The sequence below is a fragment of the Strongylocentrotus purpuratus genome, unplaced genomic scaffold (genome assembly GCF_000002235.5).
Source record: "Strongylocentrotus purpuratus isolate Spur 01 unplaced genomic scaffold, Spur_5.0 spur5_scaffold_6, whole genome shotgun sequence".
NCBI lineage: Eukaryota > Metazoa > Echinodermata > Echinoidea > Camarodonta > Strongylocentrotidae > Strongylocentrotus > Strongylocentrotus purpuratus.
Genome location: NW_022145612.1, coordinates 60,002,869 through 60,024,859, shown reverse-complemented (window position 1 = coordinate 60,024,859; position 21,991 = coordinate 60,002,869). Strand labels below are relative to the sequence as shown.

General features: G+C 37.8%; 1 long non-coding RNA gene across 2 annotated transcripts; it reads left to right on the top strand.

Moving 5' to 3' along the window:
• Positions 1-6,743: 6,743 nt before the first annotated feature.
• LOC105436795 lies at positions 6,744-16,199 on the top strand. 2 transcript variants are annotated; one of them, XR_004066750.1, is made up of 5 exons: positions 6,744-6,868; positions 9,334-9,449; positions 12,293-12,330; positions 12,844-13,046; positions 14,515-16,199. It is a non-coding gene; the product is annotated as an uncharacterized LOC105436795 (long non-coding RNA). The 2 variants fall into 2 exon arrangements; XR_004066749.1 differs by lacking the exon at positions 14,515-16,199 and having other exon boundaries at positions 12,844-13,737.
• The last annotated feature ends 5,792 nt before the right edge of the window (positions 16,200-21,991 follow it).

The window sequence follows — 21,991 nt, the reverse complement described above, 5'->3', positions numbered from 1 at the left end:
ACTTCGTAGGGGAACAAAAATTGCCGACCGACCGACATACTACATCTCACCGACTCCAAATTCTGCATTGATATAGTACACGAGGATCTAGCAAGAATACCGACACAGCGGACCCGACACAGCAACATAATTATCTATGCGTATCTTTCTTGCCCCTTCGACATGGTGACTCCACCCAACATCCCCCTCTCTCTTTTACTCCCACCCCTCTCCTCTCAGGCTCTTACCCCCTCTTATTATCTTCTCTTTCATCCCCCGTTTCTTTTGTTTCCTTATATCTTCTTCTTCTTCTTTTCCTTTTCTTTCTTTTCTTTCTTTTCCTTTCTTTCCTCTCCTTTTTTTTCTTCTTTTTTTCTCTTTCTTTCTTCTCTTCTCTCTCCTTTCTTTCCTTTCCTTTACTTTTCTTGTTTCTTTCCCTTTCCCTTTCCCTTTTATTTCTCCCCTCCCCCTTTTCTCGTTTTTCCCGACAGCAGCGCAATTTTACCGACAATATCCCAACAGGTGGGGGTGTCCCTGGTTGTTATCCCATTATTCTGTTAAGAGAAATGCAATTCCTCATGCTCTCGCACCTCTCTTCTATAGTTGTTTAATTCTCTTTCGTTCTTTTCCCTTTCTCCTTTAAAGGTACTATGTCCCATCTGCAGGCCAAATTTTTTTTGTGTGTGGTTCTTCTTGTGCTTTTTTTTTTTTTTTTTTTTTTTTTTGGGGGGGGGCTACACGCTTGGCAAAAGGGACCCCATATTATGCACACTGGAAACTTGTGTGCCCCCCCCCCCGCCCCATTCCCGGTAAAATAACACCTTCTCATAATATCATCCCCCTTTCTTTCTTTTCTCATGTATTCCCCTTTTCCCCCTTTTCTCTCCTCCGTCTTTCCTCCTTTCTTCCTTTTCCGTCTTTTCTCTCTTTACCTTTTTCGAAAGGGTGCGTTGAACGCACCACACCGCACGCCGCCGCACCTCACCGCACTGCATAAGCCACAAGAGTAAAAGAGAGTATAAGAACGAACTATGCCCCTGCATGTAAAAAATATAATCGTGCTCGTATTCATCACAATGTTTTTCCTTGAGATAAATCATTTTGATATAATTATGAAGAGTGCCCTTTTTCACCAAAACATTTGCGCCTTATATGCTTTTTATTGGTTCTCTTTTCCTTTTGAATATTCAGTCTTACTCTTAAATAGGCTATTGGTTTATGATGTATTTCATTTGAATATACTTTGCTTAAAGTGTTCAGAATGATGCTGCATAATTTTTATAGCAGCCTACAATAAAATAAAAAAATGGGGGGGGGGGCAGACCTACATGTACATTGTATTTGATCTGAGTTGGTTGCATTGATTTATTGCTCTGTTAATTTTAGTTGGAGATTTAGGAGAGTGGATTAATTTGAAATTGGTAGTGAATTTTGGATGATTACTGTTTTTAATTTATATTGGTGAGAGGTTAATTTCTATTACTTTACACCCCTTACACTACAATAACATAGGTAGGCTCAGTGGCGCCGGAAGTGGGGGGGGGGGGCAGAGGGCAGGTCGCAGTGGCGGATCCGGGGGGCCGGGGGCCCGCCCCCCCCCCCCCTCCTGGAAAAAAACGTGTAAAAACACGTTAATTTTACCTTTTTTGTTTAGATGCCCCCCCCCCCCCCCACCCCCTGGCTCTCAAGGGGGGGGGGGTGCGATTTTTCAAATTTTCGAGGACCCCAAAAAAAAATTGTGCTCACTACCCCCCAACATTCACATTAAAATATCAAAAGACACAATAACCGTACATGCTATGAAAAGATGCTTTTATCATCCCTCATCATCCCCAAAACAATGGATTCCTCATAGCCTCCCTCAATTTAAAGCGACTGAAAGCAATCCTTTTCTCAAATTTCATCTAAAACTCGCTCTCTACGCTCGCTCGAATTTGAAGTTTATTTTAATAAGGAACGTATTAAAGGGCTTATTCATTCTTTCATTGTGCAATTTTCATATGAACGACATTCACCCGTTTTACTTTGTCAATCTTGCACAATAGCTGGTTGTCTATCAATAGATGCTCTGACTTTGGCTTATTATGAACAGGGAATTCACCCATCTTCACTTCTCGTCATCACGTGGTTAGCGAATTGTATTACCATGGCTACATGCTCCGATGGTTAATAACCATAGAATAGTTCTTCCAAACTATGGACGAGACTGGTGACGATGCACATTATGAGAAGAGTGTCGTTAATTGATATAGACCAAGAATGAATATATACGAGTTCAGTCTCACAGCTTAGAAACGATTAACATGTTTAAACGCCAAGTATGTGAAAGTCTTTGAAATCATGATAATAGATTTAATTGTATGAATAGGGACAATGGAGCGATCAAGATACTGCTTGACCCCCGAATTCGCGCGTTTTCTTCAGTTCCCTTTTCGTTTCGTATTTGGTAAGTACATATATTATTATCTTCTCTACTTTTTCTAGTAGCATAATTATGCACGTGTGTATGCTATCACAGTACTGGTGTTATGTAGGAGAGATATATTATTAATCGAGAACTTATTTAATCATAAAATACTGTCAGGTTGTTGCTAGGTTGCTGGTATATAGACGAACTTTTATTTTAACATTATGCATGTATGTTTGTATTTGATTAAAATATGATCTTGTAATGATGTTCTCTATTGTGATATATTATTGTTAACAAAACTGCTTATCGCCATATTGCCAATATGCTTGTGTATGAACTTTGATTTAGATTATTTCAACCAAGACTCTTAAGAATGTCGTTACGAGATAATGAGACATATCCTCATTCAGTTGTTTTATCGTAATGAATAGAAATAATGATCAAGTTGTTTATCTGTCTCTCAATGAATGATTATGCGTGATTGGAGATGTCGGTGTGCATGCAACGATACGTAATGATTTGTCAAGTAATCTTCGGAAAGTGAATGTGTAACTCCATATTGATTATTTTTAAAGCTCTGATAGAAGCAAGACGACTAAAAGCTTTATCATGCTCTTGTTTCTTTTATTGTGATAATTACGATTGATTCAGAGGACAATGTAAACATTTAATTTTATACGAGGTCCTTTTGTAATTGAATGCATATCTCTTTCATGGAAGTAACTTGGAAACAGAGAACTAGATACATTATTTGGTCGCATTATTTATTCAAACAAATCACCGACATATTATGTTAATTTAATTCGTGTAAATATATGTATATGAATTCAATTATTATTATCCATAAGAAACAAGGATCTCCATGCAAAAAATTGTGAATATATGTAATTACACTGTCGCTCATAAAGGTGGAATATTTTTTTTTTATCCCAATTTATGGAATTATTTTAATCCCAATTTATGGAATTATTTTAAAAATAATTTAAAAATAATAGATCTAGATAATAGTATACATTCTCAAATTTTATTGAATAATAATTTGCCAATGTGTGTTTTGCGTGACTGCTAAAGCATGTGTATGCTACTATGCTTATCAACTAGGGGACCTATGCCCTTAAGTCATAAATGACAGTAATGAGGATTAATGCCCCACAAAGGGGCACTAATATAGCACATCGAGACGGTTTTGATCCTGGGGCCTTACAGTTACGTGGCCATTGCTTTGTCACTGAACCATGACTGTACGCAGCGGGGGCTATAGGGTAGGGTAAGAGGATACTTTTTTTTTTTTGGTCCCAAAAAAATCGGGGTAAGAGGACACTTTTGAACATTTGACATTTTGCTCCATGGGGGGGGGGGGGGAGGTAAACTTTTTTAGGTCAGCAATTGGTTTAATTTTTTTTTTTTAAATGAAATAAAAAACAAAAAATGCAAAGGGTTTTCCTCCAAAATACACACATAAAAAATACCAAAGGGGGTGGGGGGGTTCAACCCCCAACCCCCCCCCCCCCTGCGTACGCGCCTGTTGACCACACCTAGACTATTCTTCTTCACAACTAAAACGTAATAGTAACCTTCAACCGGTCATGTGCAGTTAAAGGTAAAGACCAGTTATGGTCATGCGATTGCATTGTGAAAGAAACGTTGTGGAATCGATCAGAAAAGGTTGATCATCTAGCATCTAGCATCTGCAAGGTTCTGGAATCATCAAAATGATAAGAAATTTGGCCCATTCTTCGTAAAGTTACAAGCACTATACACAGAAATATGTATATGGGACTACCCTATATCTCTCACAGACCATGAGAGAAACAAATTTACCAAATATATGAATTAGTAGGCGGTTTCCCGGCAAATTTTTTATCATCATGTATTAGTCAAAACATATTCTTTCACATGATTGGTAATGAGAGCTTCCATTTCATTTTTTGAAATTGGGGCGTTTCCAATACTGGTCTTTACCTTTAAATCCTCAAATACGTGGATATCGGTCCAAAGTGGAATAGAAGTTGTGAAATAATGCTATGATTGTAATGGTCTATCATATTATACTACAGACTTGCTTTTGTACTTCTAATAATTTCGATGTATAAAAATACTCATAATGGATAACCTGATTTTTAGATAGTGAACTTTTACTTCCCAATTGCTCAATAAACACGACTTGAACCAATTTTCATGGATATTTTAGTTCTATAAAGATGAGGGGCATGATATCAATAATATTGTAAAAAACAATATTGTAACTTTTATTTTTTTAGCCAATCATGGTGTATTTATGGGCAAATCAAGTTTTCATTTTCTTAAGTTGTTTTGGAAGTTATGAAAGAATATAGTTATTTATTTGTATATTCAAATTTGTTTTCCCTTTGAATATAACCACGATAATGTTCCTTTTCTTTTCTTTTTTTATGAAAGTTCTCTTAATTTGTTTCAAGTTTCAAGGTTAATTAAGGAAAAAACAACTTTAATGATTCGTTAAGGATATATATACAATTAAATTCTAAACAACATGTATATATGGTTTCTAAAGCAAACCGTTTAGGAGATACCCTAGTAGGTTAAAATTTAGAAGGAAAGGAATTCTATTTATCGACCCCATCAGCTTTTCCATCATTGTGCTATAATACATTGACTATCCGATACCGAAGTTTTTTTTGAAAACCTGGTTAGTGAACTAACAGGAATATTGTCAAATAAATGGTTCTGCCGTAATACGTAGTAGCATTCTCAAAGAATATTAAAACCTATCTGTTCAATCATGACAACTAGGACTGTTATGCCCTATCCTTAATCATGTTGTACCTTTGAGTTAGCGCGTTTATGTGGTTTCATCATTTGCACTATAGTGCGTCTATTATGTAAGTGATAGGCCTATGAATGAATTTTTTATTTGATCATTTATTACTCTCTCTTTCATTTTTTTTCAGCCATCGCCATATCAGACTTTTTTCGTACACATCACTTCGGTATGTATCTTCAATTTGTATAGTATTTCTTTTTAGACAATGTTTACGTACGATTCAGAATGGGAATACTTTTCAGAACCCTTGAATGTTTTTGATGTAAACATGCTACTTGAGGCCCTCTGACAAGTGGTTTGTTGTATTCCAGTATTCCTTTTAAATTCTGAGTGAGGCTATGAATTTGAAAATCTGTGAAATCAGTTGAAAATAACAAAAAATTATAATTCGTGAGTAACATTGTATTCTCCCACAGTCGAAAGCAAGGAGTAATATCTTTAAAGAATCGGTTAATCATTAATCAGCCCGGCAAAATAGACCACTTTTCAGGTAGTCCATGCACATTATTAAACAAAGAACTAATGAAATATAATTTCTAAAACAAATAGAGAAAAAATGAACATAACGAAAATCAAAAACTATATTCATCAAATTATCGAGAAAACTACGAGACCTACCATTTGAACCCAGCCCCAGCCCCCCCCCCCCCCCCCCCCCCCCCATGAACAAAATATGGATACCGGTAGAGGCTGATTAAGTTAACAAAGACGTGAGTAAGCTTGTCTATTCATCAATTAATATCACAATGTAATGGATTGAAATGTCTAAAACTAGTCTTATACTTAAAAAGGTTGTATTATTTGTATTCAAGATAAATGTTAACAGTCATAATTGCAAAGAAAATATTACTTTTCTTAGCAGAATATTTAGAACAAATTGGTAATGGGAGGCATCCATGCAAAATTTATTTTAAAAAATTCAAACAGTAATATACCTACGTTCAACTCATAAGAAATTGCAAATTGCTCGATTTCGTGGAACACACATCACATGAACTAAAGTTTTTTTTATGCATTAACCACATAACAGAGCTGTAATCAAGATGAGGTTGGAAAAGTGCATGCTTTATATTATAAAGCCTTGCAGCGAAAATTAATTCACATTTCTTAGGATTCGACAATAATTCATTGCGCGTCATCCACTTAGAAATCCGTGTTAAATCTCCATAGAGACGTAAACATACTCAATTGTATTAAAATCAGTATTACAGTGGAATGGTACTAAACTGTACCACATTTGAGATATCATTTATAAAAAATGATAAATAGTAAACAGCAAGGGACCAAGTGCACTTCTCCTGCAAGTGACTGTATTATAATCTAACATACTATATTACCGGTGACTGGAAAAATATGTTTCTTCAGAATTAGATAAACATGAAAAAAGCGTAAACTTGAATCATCAAAACCAACATGAATAAGTTTCTTTAGAATAAAATAATGAGAGACCACATCGAACATAACCATCAACCTTATTTGAGGTCTATACTTTGTTTATGTATTAATGTGTTGTAAATGTTTCTTCATCCTCTTCTCCAGATTAGTATGCCACGTATAGCGAGGGAGAGGGCAGCGCGATGCACTTGCATCACACAGAAAGGCAGAAGATGCAAAAGAAAAACGACCCATGCAACACGCATCTGCCATCAGCACAGGAGAAACCTGCCAGACGATGAGTGAGTTTTTATCTATCTTTTTTTTTTAAAGTACAGTAGTGAAATTTGTAATCAAAGGATTGGAAATGTTTATAACCATTTCAATAGACCAAGAGCATGAGCATCATTAGATTGGGAAAGGTGCACATAATTATACCCCCCCCCCCAATCGTTCTCAAAAGCGTTTTCGAGAGACATCTTCTTATTGTTTGTCCGATCCTTTTGTTTTAATCAGAACACTGATTTTCTTATTGTTTTTACTAATCACGCATAACTATAGATTTTGCAAGCAATGAAATGCCCTTTAAACATAAAAACAATTATCCCGTTCTGTTGAAGGTCCCGCCAAAATTTGAGACTCTGCTGACTTTCTTGTGCAGATCTGATATCAATTATTTTTAAAGAAAGAAAACCGATGATTGGAGAGCAGCTCTCCATTTCTTTTGTAATGGAAATAATAGAAAATACCCCTATTCTTGTTATGGGGATGTGTAACCCCAAAATGTGTCCAATAATATATTTCTGCTAAAATATAATATCTCCGTTGGAGAATGATGAAATAATGAGGAGTTATCAAACTTTCTTTCATCATGACTCGTTTATGTTTTATTTGTCAATGATACTTGATGATTTATATTAAGGAACTAAATAAACTCAAGAAAGTTCAAAAGCGAGCTCCGAGAATCATTTCAAACCAAAGTTACACGAGACTTTATGAATTTATAAGACTATATGAATTATTTTTTTTTATATACTCTGAAATGGATGCCAATAATATTGAGAGGCGTTTTGAATTTCAACGCGCAATTATAATTTGTTAATGATTTACAAAATTACAAGTATACATTTGCACCATCCTATTTACAAGGTTTACTTGACGTATACGAGTATACTAGGTTGGCTGATATAGGTTTACTTTCTGTGCCAAAGTATAGAGCAGAATGTTTCAAACATAGCCCCCTTCGTGTCTTCATTAATATTTTTGTATCAATTTGATAGATCATTGAAAGTGGCAAACTCTGTTAAAATCTTTAAATAATTATGTTCAAAGGATCTTGTAACATCCTCATTATTGAACTCTTACTCTTATTTCTCATTATATTTCAAAGCATTTATCTTGTGTTAATCACACCATTGATTCGTGATGCGTTTACAATCCAACTGTAGGGCTACATGCAGTTTTTATATCCATCGTGATGGAATTTGCTTCATAGTTATCATAATGTAGGATAACATGAAGCTTTTGAAATTAAATCATTGACATTATTCGTTATCAGTTTATATTGATATGTTCATTAGTGTTTAGCTTGTATATTCAAATGCTATTTTAATTCAAATCAACGGAAATTGTATTACTTAACAAGGAATTCAATCTTGGAATATTGTTATCCACTCTTGAGATACCAAAAGTTTTATATATAACAATTTTGGTATCTCAAGTGTGGGTCTATAATACAAGTCTTTGCAAACAAGTTACATAGAAAATTGTTTTCCACTGGCGTTACAGTCATATTCAAGAAAATACATAATTACAAGAAATAAATACATCACCTTTAAAGAATGAAATAGATGAAATAAGGAACCAATACATGCAATAGATAATGAAGCGACAAAAATGGTCATTGGTACTTCAAATCATGAGTTTCAGAATTAAGCCTTGGTCATTGGTATTTCAAATCAAGATCGTCTTTTTACTTTGCTTATGAGCTTCAGAAACAATATGAGGCTATTAAAAAAGATGTATAAAAAGTAAAGATTATATTTTACTTCATTTAAGAACAGATTACCATATATACATGTACGGTATTACAAATATATGCAACACTATTTTTTTTTGTTTAAAAAGTCCGCATTTATTACGAGGATACCAAAGAATTGTATCCATGTATTATGATTTATTCTGTGTTTTGTTATGCTATTATATTCATGATTTTCATTGCATTTTGCTGTTACCAAACAAGGCATCATGGAAGACCACACTACAATATCGTTGTGTCTGAACCATTTCACACAGCATTGTGTGGTTCACTCCTTTAAAATACACAGTAGTTGTGTTAAGTTGTGTACAAAAAAAAAATTACACTACTTTACATAACGAATTTGCAGTGTAAATTTTTTTGTTTTTTTAACACAACCCCTGGGTAAAAAATGAACCACCCAATGTTGTGTAAAGTCGTTACACGACGAATTTGCAGTGCACCAATATGTAAAATTGTGTTACCATGTATAAGTCAAAAATAATTAGAAAGATTATTTATTTTAATCAATTACTAAATTATACGATATTCAGCTCAACCTTTGAAGAAAATAGTTTTGTAGTTCATTTTGATATTTTTACAATATAATTATGTCACTGAGTATATAAAGACCTACATTTTCTCTTGTTATCTATGTTTTCTCTCATGGCGACTTAATTCCAAGTCCGCATTCCCCTTTGATAAATGATGATGACATACGAATTATATGTTTGATTTATTCTCTAACAGAATCCAAGGGTTGATCAGACCTCGGTGCAGGGCTTTAACTGCCAAGGCAAGGCAATGCAAGAGAAATGGAAGACGCTTCAACTTCGTCGCAGTGCATGAGCTCTGCCTACAACATTGTAAGTAGTCATTAATCTAAATGGTGGACAATCATCGATTTAATTACATTTTGTGTTTATGGTGGGATTTTTTTTTTTGGGGGGGGGGGGGGGTGACCGGTGACTGCATGCGCCAAATCAGTTTTCTTCAAATAACCTGGATGGTAACTCGGGGATATTATGACCAATTTTTGTTTCTTCTTCACCGTTTATCTTGATGTCTATCAACAACCTTTTATGTAAATAGATGCGACCAACTGCAAACGAGGGGCCGGGGGGGGGGGGCAAATTTTTTCAATTTATGATAACAAAATTAGGCCTAGATCTATAGCTACTATTCGTGGTTGCTTTGCTCGGAGTGTATAGCAACGGCAATTAATGTTGATTGGAAAATATGTAGTACGATCCCACCCCCGTTGCCGAAAATTCTCCCAACTAGCCGGGAGGCCGTTTACCAAGACACTTTTAAAGGTAATACAAAGTTTTGGTATGGGGTCATGAATTTGGTTCAAATGAACATATTGGAAGCATATACGATCCTACAATATTCAGTGATCGTTGTCGCGGTCGAAATCGACTCTTAAGTTATGAAATTGTAAATAATAAACATTTTATGTTGAATAACTCCCTCTCAAGGTCAAGATATCAATTAAGCTATAAAACAATGTTTATTGACTAGAATAGCCCGATTAGCTATTCTCTTTCGGAAATTATATACCACAACTACATAGATTTTCATGGTCGCAGCTACCATTATACGGCGGCCGTAGGAGCTATTTGAAATTTATCCAAATTTACCGGGAGCACCGGTAAATCTTTAATCCTTTATATTCAATTTTTCTCGAAAGCAGAAGTGTTTTAGGGGCTAAAATTTCCGGTGTTTTAATACATCCACAGGAGCATCCAAATATATCAAATTGTAAAGAAACACTATCCACCCATTTTTCAAAATTTCCAAAACTTTGTAATACCTTTAATAACGGGAATAATGGCACAGAAGACACCAAACTAGAAACTGCACATGCAGTTGACAGGGGGTGTCACAAAGCTAATACAAGCTCTATTTTGTTTTGGGATATGAGCATGCGCATAATTGCAGACCCAGCAACTGTGTCTGCTGTGCTTGCGAATTAATTGCGGTAAGTTACTGAAAATATAGTTCTTGGAAGATGAGATTATGATGTCTATGGTAATTTATTATGAATATTGTTGTAATAGTATGTATTAAAATGATAATATTAACAGTGATTGTCTCGATTGGTCTAAATATCACAGAGCGAATGAAATGATCTTCTCTTTAAGTTAAGTTAAGATAAGCCCCATACGTTCAATTTTTTGTTAGGCCTGTTCCCTAGCTAGTATATTACTTTTTAGCTCATTAAATTGATGATACATTTATGTAGGCCCCCTATAGATCTAGCCTTTTTATAGGTCTAGATCTATTTTGTATGAAACTGGAAAGCAGAGACTATACTTAAATGACTACATCCTCAGCTATTAATGATAATTAAAAAAGGTGTTGACTGTTCATTTTAGGAGCAAGCTGTGACCAAATTAGCTGCCATAGCTGTGTTGATTTTTTTTAAATCTGAAAATTCTGAACTCAATCAATGTAAGTAGTCCCTAGACCGAAAATTAAAGAGAGGAGCCGACCGTACCCAAACAAGAGGCTAACGAACGAGAGAGACTAAAATTTCTAGTCTAAATATAGTAGACAGAAATTATTGTCTGGTGGGGCCTGGGGATCGATCCGGAAGTGTGACTGTTCCCACATCTGTACACAAAGTGTAACCTTGCCACACTTTTTGCCAGAATCTGGTGACAAGTTTGCCTTATGTTTTTCTAGACTTAAATATAGTTTGATTTAGAAAAAAATAATGATTGGAAAGAAAGTAGATCTTATTTTCAAATACTGTTCTATAAAATTACATCCAAAATATTTGTAAAACATCAAAATATAAGGACCTAATTTCAGGTAACCTACAAGTATGTAATGCTCTTGAAGCTACTGCGCACGATGATATCGGCAATCACACAGAAACTGCATTGCGTAACCTCCCCTCACTAACCAGTACAATCAGACCTCAGTCTCTGTGTAGAGGCAGTCAGTGGAGCCTGACATAGTCTTTTTGGAACAATCATCGATATCAGAAACTAATTAAAGCTTACGGAAATACGATGGGAAAATCCATGTATATCCACCCTGATATAGAAATAAAAGGAGAATTGAGAAAGTGACAAGTGAAATTGAAAATTTTGAGGAACAACTGATAAGATATTGATTAAGAAAATTATAAATATTTACATTTACATTTTGCAAAATTTTATGGAAAATTTTGGTTTTATTCAATATCCTTCCTTGCATGTGCATGATTTCTAGCGGTACAATGCTCTTTGACTCTTGTTATAGTATGGAACACAACATCATTGACTCAGAGAACAATGTAATAATAATTACAATAAACACCTTGAAACTTTATTTGTTATCTAATCAAATGCTAGCTACTTTGTATATACTTTGTGTATATGATCAGTCCATTTTATATTTTCCCATTTTCATACTTTCTGTATAATGTCTAAATTAAATGTTTTGTTTTTTTCAATTAAAATTTATTGAATTGAATTGAACTTTTCCTTTGCATTATGATAATTATGTTATATTGCGAATCTTACAGTATATAGTTAAGCGCTTTTTCAAAATTTCAAATGGGGGGGGGGGGGGGCACCTGGGGCAACATACAATTTTGGGGTTAATGCCCAGATGCCTTAGCTATATATGCTACTGATTGCACACTAACTTTTCATAAAATATGTTTGATATAGATTCAAATATGTGTTACTTACAGCTCTTTTTATTTATACAGATCGAATGCAACAGGCTGCCATATGATCCAGTGGTCACGTGAGTAAATCTCTCCATCATGCTTCAGCTAAAACAATCAGCTTCTCATTTTAAGGGATAATAATCTGAAGATGATTGAATTTAATTTATTAATAGCTTCAGGATCATGAGAGAAGACTGATTTGTGGTAGAAGTGAGAAAAAATTATGAGCTCTCTCATTCTTTGAATTCCAATGTGGAACAATTTCTCTTAAAATAGCCCAATATCCTTGATTTTACAAGGCTTTATTAACAACTGTTAACTCGAAATCATTGTAATGCAGCTTTTAGACAGGGTCTGGGATTTGGTTAATGTAGATATTGAGAGAATGTGAGTGTTTTGGGCCAAAGCTTGTAATATAGAAAGGTTGTGATTCATGAAATTTGATCTAATACTTACATAATCTAGCTACTGGTATAACTATACTATGACTTTTTTCTGTTTACATAGTCAACACAAATGTATGTCAAAATTTCACTTGTTTCAAAGTATTGAATTGAAATTTGATTCCAATTATATATTATCTTTCACAGCGTCTGATTCGTGAGCTTGTCTTTCCTCTCGCCATCTCCAGTCTTTTTCTTCGCCACAACACCTTTATCTACAGACATCTTCGCCATCTACACAGACATCTTCGCCATCTACATAGACATCTACATATCCAGTCATCATAGTCGCCATCACCAACATCACCATCAACATAGAACTACTTCATCTCAGCATTCATCATTATTATGTAAGCTTACGTTTCATTCTATTCGATAATGTTGTTTATCCATGGTGTTTCCCACAGATATTTTTTTTGTTCTTTTAGCATGCATTATGACCTCTTGGCCGTAGCCTCCGGACCGTGCTCTAGCCTCCTCATATTCACTGTTATGATTTTTTTTTGTATAACTTGGCATGGGTCAAGTATCTTTTTAGGGGCCAGTATTCCATATACATGCATATATATATGCATCTCTGATATAAACTGCATGATGCATGTTTATGTATCTCTTTTTTTTATTAGAGAGAGAACTTTTTCATACTTAGCAAAGTGTACATTTTGTAAAAAAAAAAAAAGAAGATATTTTCCAATATCCAATAGTTCACTTTTTGCTTGTTATACTTCCTTCAATAATCATAATATACACTAACACAATATTTTTCTCGCAATGTTAACTGTTCCCATCATTTGTTAAACAGTATATACATGTATGTATATATCATTATTTCACATGCTTTTTGTGATGGCTGAATGAGTATTTATTGAAATGTTGTCTTTAAAAAAAAAAAAAATATGTGCAAGACCTCATTTCAATTAAACGTCATTATGGAATACTGGCCCTATCTGTGGGAAATACCATGGATAACCTTTCGCTGATTTATTATTTTTATATATTGTGGGATATTAACAGAAAATACAAAAAAAAATCAAAATAAAAGAACTGTAAAAAAAATGGGAGCTTACAGTGATGGGATATAGCATGGACATGTCTACTGCTGGGTTTTGTTTTACTTTTTTTGTTTTACTTTAACTGACTCACACATTGTAATGGCAACTTAATTTGTATATCCCATGATTTGTTTAACTTTAATCATTAGAAACATATCGTTTTACACTTTTTTTTTGTGAAATGAATATGGGCAAAGTGACTACCGGTATACTTTTGACATATAGGTAGCCATTATTTGGCTCCTCAATGGGCCCTTTTTCTTTTCGTTATAATGAATACATACATACATACATACATATTGGTATTTATATAGCGCCTTTACAAGAACATGATTCTTATATTCCTCCCATAACCTCTCCTTAACCTCTCCTTTACACCTTTTTTTTGTGAAATGAATATGGGCAAAGTGACTACCAGTATACTTTTGACATATAGCTAGCCATTATTTGGCTACTCAATGGGCCCTTTTTCTTTTCGTTATAATGAATACATACATACATACATACATACATACATACATATTGGTGTTTATATAGCGCCTTTACAAGAACATGATTCTTATATTCCTCCCATAACCTCTCCTTAACCACACTCTCCTGCTCCTCCCATACCAGACCCCCCCCTTCATCCCTTCCAATCGTATGGTACACCTCCTCGTTCCCTCTCTCACCCCTATCCTATCTAGAGACCAAGGGGTCACACATGTCTTTGCTGGTAGAAGGATTGCATAAACCCATCTTTTCCTCATGTTTCTGCTCCTCCAAGGTTGTCTCTTCCATCGTGTGATCCATGTGAAGATGATGCAGAAAGAAGTCTGTGTTTGAAGTCATCAACTACTCTTCTGGGTCCTACCTGACACCTGAACTGTGATGATTCACGCAACAGGTTGGCACTGGGTAGATGATAAGCAGGTTCTTAGAGTCAACGGGTAAGGAAGTCATACTTTTATGTAGCATTAATGCCTGCAAATGCAATGACATTTTTCTCTATCAGTGGTACAAAAAATGAAAATTATTTGGGATTTATATATTACACATTGGACACAATTGGAAGAGAGTTAAAACATGAAGGTTTAATGGGATCACATTTTCTCTATCAATTGAACAAAATTATAAGAAATATTTAGAATATATAGATTACACATTGGACACAGTTTAGCAGGATTAGTAAAACATGATGGGTAAAATGGGAGGGGGTTGAAGTTCTTACCTATTTTCCAGACTATAGTTATAATGACAAAGGTCAGATCATATCATTTCATGTCATGTCATTCCTACATTTCATTTCTACATTTCATTCCTACATTTCTTGATATAATTTTAATTCAACATTCTACATTCTAACAATGCAATTTGTATATACATGTAGGCAGAAACTAAACCTAAGAAAAACGCAAAACGGGATAAAATGATAATAAAGTCCATGATCAAAATAAATATCTCAAACAAGGGCAGATTGATCCAAATTCCCTACTGGTTCCTCCATTCCACAGAGGATTTTTAATTGGTTTCAGAGTGTCTTAGTCACTATGTGGAAGGAATCCAAATTAAAGAGGGCATTAATACATGTGTACCCTTGATTCAAAATGCAGAGAGTCACGGACAAATTAAGTCATGATCAAATTCATGAGAAAGGCTCTTTCGTGCACTGGCCCTCCGTTTTACCTCCCATCCCTGGGGCGTTGGTAACTGTGGCCCAGACCGACATGAAAGCAATTGCTTTATGCAGTCTGGTTTGCACAAAGATGCAGCATTTTCATATTCAGCTATCCTCCAAGTTTTGCCACACCTCCTTTATAAGATGTAACATATACATGTAGAACATCTTAGAAGAGTTCACCATCATTTTTTTTACTCTTGGTGAAAGAGGGATGATGAATTTGACTGTAATGATATATAAACCTTTATCAAGAATTATCATTATTATTGGTACCAGTTGTCATGGTAATCTTGGCTACCTCATCAGTTCAGGGCAATTCATGCTTGAGTATTTGATATGCCAAGCGATGATGGAGTATATCAGAATCATATCAGAAGTATGGCTGTCAATTAGTTGCACCTTGTAAATAATGTCTGACGTCATGTCTGAACTTTCAGTTTACCCTGAGCTGGTATAATAATACTACAGCATTTGTTATGCGCCATCAATCTAGTTAACTATTCTAAGGCACAGAGGGAGATTATTACCCTGGCTTTAGCACGGCTGCCATTACGGCGCTCTAGCATTTCAAGGAATTAATTCCTGCCAGCTACCCATTTACATCGTGTGGGCTGAGTGTGGCAAATGTAGATCAATGTCTTGCCAAAGGACATTTTTGTACATGATGTTTAGTGGTCATTGATACCAACAATCTGCAATACATGTATGCTAGGAGACCAGTCTGAAACCACTGCCTTTTCTATTGCAATGATTTATGCCAACAGAAATGGCATTTGATAACAATAATAATAATAATTACATTGCTTATATAGCGCCTAACACTTACTTTGTCAGAAGTCTCTAAGCGCTCTACAATAATGCAGCATACTTACCCTGGCTTTAGCAGTGCAGCTGTTACGCACGCTGCATTTCAAGGAATAAATTCCTACCAGGTACCCATTTACTTCACCTGGGTGGAGTGTGGCAAATGTAGATCAATGTCTTGCCAAAGGACATTAGTGCAGATAGAACTCTTTTTCTTCCTCTATCAAAAGCATCCACATTGCAACTTTTTAAATTTTAATTTCAATTTGTACATAATGCTTGACTGAAATATATATGCTATTCTGACAATAGCTTCAAAATAGGATGGGTCATATATGCTTGATATGTTCCCCCAAGGAGGCGAGTTGGCTCAGTTGGTAAAGTGTCTGCTTGTCAAACCAAAGATCTTGGGTTCGAATCCAACCCAGGCAGATGACTGAAGCCTGCGTTGTGTGTTTATGTGCCCCTCCCATTGTTGCTGTGTTAAGTGGAAAACACTCTGTCCCTCAGATAGGACGTTAAATGGAGCCCCTGTGTAGAGGAGAATCACCACCTTTGCACGTTAAGAACCCACTGCACTGTTCGTATAAGAGTAGATGAAAACCCCGGTGTAGTGATCCACCTGCACACCCCCAATCAGTTATACTGGGAGGAGAGATCCGAGGGTTACAGTGATTCAGTTCGCTTTTCGCCTCCTAGGCACAGGTGACGCAAAATACTTACCGGTAATAATAATAATAATAATAAATGGGAGCTATTAGAAGCACAGTAATTCCCTCTCATAATATTTTAATCACATCAATGTGACTGACTCTCCTGCCACATCATTCCAACTTCATTGTGATGAATATTATGTATGATGCGTATATCGACAGGCATTGACATCTAGGTCAGCATTTTTACAGCTCCTACTGTAATTTTGCAAAAGCAAAACTTTCTTGTCTTTGTCTAGTCTCTGAAGTAAAACAGGAGTTTTAGAAGACAGTGCAATTATACATTGTCTGAGAGATTAGTTGACCTCTGATTCACATTGACATACTGGACATGTATGTATACTCCCATGTTCTTGACTGACAGCTATTTCACTCAGGAATATTCTCAGGTTTTTTTCTCATTCAGACTTTGCTGATATTTGTTGGGAAATTCCTTGATTTTGTCTGGAAGGACAAGACATGTCCTAATTTCTTCTGGTTAGTTTTAAGGATAAATTATTTTAATTCTTAACATATTTTTATGAATACCGGTAATGATATTTAGGACCAGCGTACCCTTTCATCTGTATGACTAGACTGTATGGCAGGGCAGAATCCCCAATTGAGATTAAGGTTTACTTTGCTGATTATGATAATCAGACCATAAACATGATCTTAATATGTTGATTAAGAGCTAGGTCCCATATATCGTTTCAGGAAAAAGTTTCTTTCTGGAATTTGAGAGGTGATGATTATGAGCACCTTTCTGAGGTTTCTTGCTTCATCAGTTTGGATGAGGTTGCCTGTTCAAAGCAAACATGGCCGCATGCATGCCAGAAACACCTTCCTGCAAAGATACATAGATTAAGTGTTTTACTCCAATCAAGTTTGACTCGCAAAAAAGAATAAGGAATGGTCATTGACATTACAGTACTCCCAAATTTGGCTGTACAGCATGCAACTGGCATGAGGTAATTTCACCCATGCCAAGTAGTAGCCAGCTATATGTGGACTACACCAAATGTAATGTTTTGATAACCCCTCACCAGTGTGCACATAATTTAGTTTAGTGGTGGTTATTTTACCTGACTGCTAAGAAAGCATAAATGCTTGTTAGTAAGCAACCAGAGGACCAACGGCTTTAGGTCCACTCCGAGGGACCTGGTAATGAGGGTTAATGCCTCACCAATACCAGAGGGCATTTTAGCGCATCGACTTGATTTTGAACCCGGCTGGGTCACCGTATTACGAGACCATGCACTGCTCAGCCTAACAGAGCTATCGTGCCTTCTCATAAACCGCAATGATAATAACTATAAGATGGAATATTTTAATAGCACTAGCTCTTTAACATACATGGAGCTCCTTTCTGTCATGCATACCAAACACTCCCAAGGGAGCAGAGATGGTGCATACATTGTGTGGTGCACAATAATAGTGATTGTGTTGTGCTATTATATCTACAGAAAGTGCTATATATAATTGATATATGTAGTTTTTTTTAATCAACAAAAATTTGAAACTTAATTGGAACAATAGTCACTAGAGTTTGAAATGGATCAATGTGCCCTTCTTGGCGGTATTGATTTAGAAGATCATGTTTGTCTTCTTCTTTTTTTGGGGGGGGGGGGGGGGCTGGGTGGGGTCTGATTTCTGCTTATAATATATTTTCATTTCCATCCACCCTTTCATCTTTTCTTTCTTATATATGCTAATCTTTTTCTTCAAATAGTAGATATTCCCAACCATACAAGTACTAAAAAACATACAGTAGTGATACATTTTCTCAGACATAGCATTAAAGTAATTTGTATATCCAAATACAATTCTCCCAAGGTTTTAGTGATCAGACTTGTCAAACATGTGATGGGTTTGTGTTATGGAAGGGGGTAACAAGGGGGTAACGGGGGGGGGGGGGGGGGGGGGGGGGTAACAGGGGCGTAGGGGGATTGGGGTAACATGGGGGTAACAGGGGCGTTGGGGGTAACAGGGGCGTTGGGGGTAACATGGGGATTGGTTGTAACATAGGAGTAACATGGGGGTAACAGGGGGATTGAGGGCTAGGAATATTGGGGGAACATGGATTACACAGGGGTATTGGGGGTAACATATGGTTTTGGGGGGTAAAAACGGTATTGGGGGTAACATGGGGTGTTGGGGGTAACACTGGGTAACAGGAGGTTTTGGGTGTTTCACGGGGGTATGGAAACATTTTGGTTATTTTAGGGAAAGAGAAAATGGTGCATTGATGGCAATTAAATGCTAATGAAAGATGACTGTCCATCCTAGTTGGCTCTTTGAAACCTGCATCATCTATTCAGTGTCTAACTTGTTGTTTGAGTCTGATCAGTTTAGATGTCAAGTAGGATTCAGGAGAGATGTTGATGGATTCAAGCAGAGACTTCTGACTGCATCATTGGATCATGGATCACTCTTATGGGAGAGGCAATCCTAGGGGACAGAACATGACGAACAGATGGGTGAGTGCAATCTAACTACCAGTATGAGAGATGTATGTCATCTTAGCCTCTTGATAGGAAGCCCATCTTTCCAACTTCATCATTTGTAATACACCCCTCCCTCAAGAAGAATAGCCATTTTTCAATCTCTATTTGAAATTTAAAAAAACTATTTATAAACAACAGCAAAAGAGCCTCTTCCTCCTCCGAGGCCTTCCTCCGGAGCCTCTTCCTCCTCCGAGGCCTTCCTGCGGAGCCTCTTCCTCCTCCGAGTTCCAGAGCCTCTTCCTCCTCCGAGGCCTTCCTCCAGAGCCTCTTCCTCCTCCGAGGCCATGCTCCAGAGCCTCTTCCTCCTCCGAGGCCTTCCTCCGGAGCCATCTCCTCCTCGGAGGACTTCCTCCTGAGCCTCCTCTTCCTCCGGAGCCTCTTCCTCCTCCGAGGCCTTCCTCCTGAGCCTCTTCCTCCTCCGAGGCCTTCCTCCGGAGCCTCTTCCTCCTCCGAGGCCTTCCTCCGGAGCCTCTTCCTCCTCCGAGGCCTTCCTCCAGAGCCTCTTCCTCCTCCGAGGCCTTCCTCCGGAGCCTCTTCCTCCTCCGAGGCCTTCCTCCGGAGCCTCTTCCTCCTCCGAGTTCCAGAGCCTCTTCCTTCTCCGAGGCCTTCCTCCTGAGCCTCTTCCTCCTCCGAGGCCTTCCTCCTGAGCCTCTTCCTCCTCCGAGGCCTTCCTCCGGAGCCTCTTCCTCCTCCGAGGCCTTCCTCCGGAGCCTCTTCCTCCTCCGAGGCCTTCCTCCAGAGCCTCTTCCTCCTCCGAGGCCTTCCTCCAGAGCCTCTTCCTCCTCCGAGGCCTTCCTCCAGAGCCTCTTCCTCCTCCGAGGCCATGCTCCGGAGCCTCTTCCTCCGGAGCCTCTTCCTTCTCCGAGGCCTTCCTCCAGAGCCTCTTCCTCCTCCGAGGCCTTCCTCCAGAGCCTCTTCCTCCTCCGAGGCCTTCCTCCAGAGCCTCTTCCTCCTCCGAGGCCATGCTCCGGAGCCTCTTCCTCCTCCGAGGCCTTCCTCCGGAGCCTCCTCCTCCTCCTCGGACTTCCTCCGGAGCCTCCTCCTCCTCCGAGGCCTTCCTCCGGAGCCTCTTCCTCCTCCGAGGCCTTCCTCCGGAGCCTCTTCCTCCTCCGAGGCCTTCCTCCGGATCCTCCTCCTCCTCCTCCGAGGCCTTCCTCCGGAGCCAGCCTCCTCCTCCTCCGAGGCCTTCCTCCGGAGCCTCTTCCTTCTCCGAGGCCTTCCTCCGGAGCCTCTTCCTCCTCCGAGGCCTTCCTCCGGAGCCTCCTCCTCCTCCGAGGCCTTCCTCCAGAGCCTCCTCCTCCTCCGAGGCCTTCCTCCAGAGCCTCTTACTTCAGAGCCTCCTCCTCCGAGGCCTTCCTCTGGAGCCTCCTCCTCCTCCAAGGCCTTCCTCCGGAGACTCCTCCTCCTCCTCCGAGGCCTTCCTCCAGAGCCTCCTCCTCCTCCTCCAAGCCCTTTCAACTATGCCATCGCCCCCCCTATATTTCTTGTCATTGCCAATTCCCATACATTGCCATGGCAGCAAAGATTACTGATGCAATGTTTTGTTTTTCATCCACCTTCCGTGATAAAAGTTTTTACGAAAAGTTTAATGTTTCCTTCTTGCCCATGTTTACAATTGGAGTTTTCCAAATAGACTGATTGCAAAGAGCATAAGCTTGGTTGTGAATCAAGCATAGTCCAGTCCTAAAACCTAAAGTCCTAAAGAGTTTTCTCTCTCCTCACTCAACTTTTGTGAATCCTTGTAATGTCATTATGTTACTCCTTCCTCAATCTCTTCATTCGTTGTTATCATTATTATTCTATAATCTGTGAAATTGTATGGTGACAAAAAAATGTGTACCGTAATGATTTGTTCCCCTTCATCCCGGATTGTGTGATGCTTCTTCCACTATTCCCATTAACAGTGGGGGACTAAAGATTGTGTGGTGCATTGCTCCCCTCTTTGCATCAATCCAATCCAGGAATTTATAAAGCGCCAATATCTAGTTGCCTGATCAAAAGAACTGATGAGACTGAAAAACTACCAAAAATGTCTGTTCATGATTCTAACTGGGAAAGACAAAAAAGCAGTGACTATAATTGTAAGCAATCCGAAATAGGTATGTCTTAGTTGGGTTTTAAAAGTGGATAACTGGTGACAAGACCGAAGGATTTGGGAAGACCATTCCACAATCTTGATGCAGAGGCAGTAAAAGATTGATCACCTACAAAAGAGCATGTTCGTGGACTCTCAAGCAGCTATTTACCTGCAGATCGCAAATTAGTTTTGAGGGTTATAAATATTCAACAAGTCTGAAATGTACACAGGGGCATATCCATGCATCAACAATGGAGGAATATGTTAAAGAAAGAAAAAAATTGTGATGCATTCCTCCTCTCTCTCTCTCTCTCTCTGTCAACAGTGGGAAAATAAAGATTGTGTGATGCATTCCTCCTCTCCCTGTACTAGTGGATAAATACAAATTGTGTAATATATGCTCTCTTTCCATCTACAGGGAAAGAATAATGATCGTAAGATGCGTTCCTCTGCTCTTTCCACCAACAATGGAGGAAGAAAAATGTTGTGAAGCGTTACTCTGC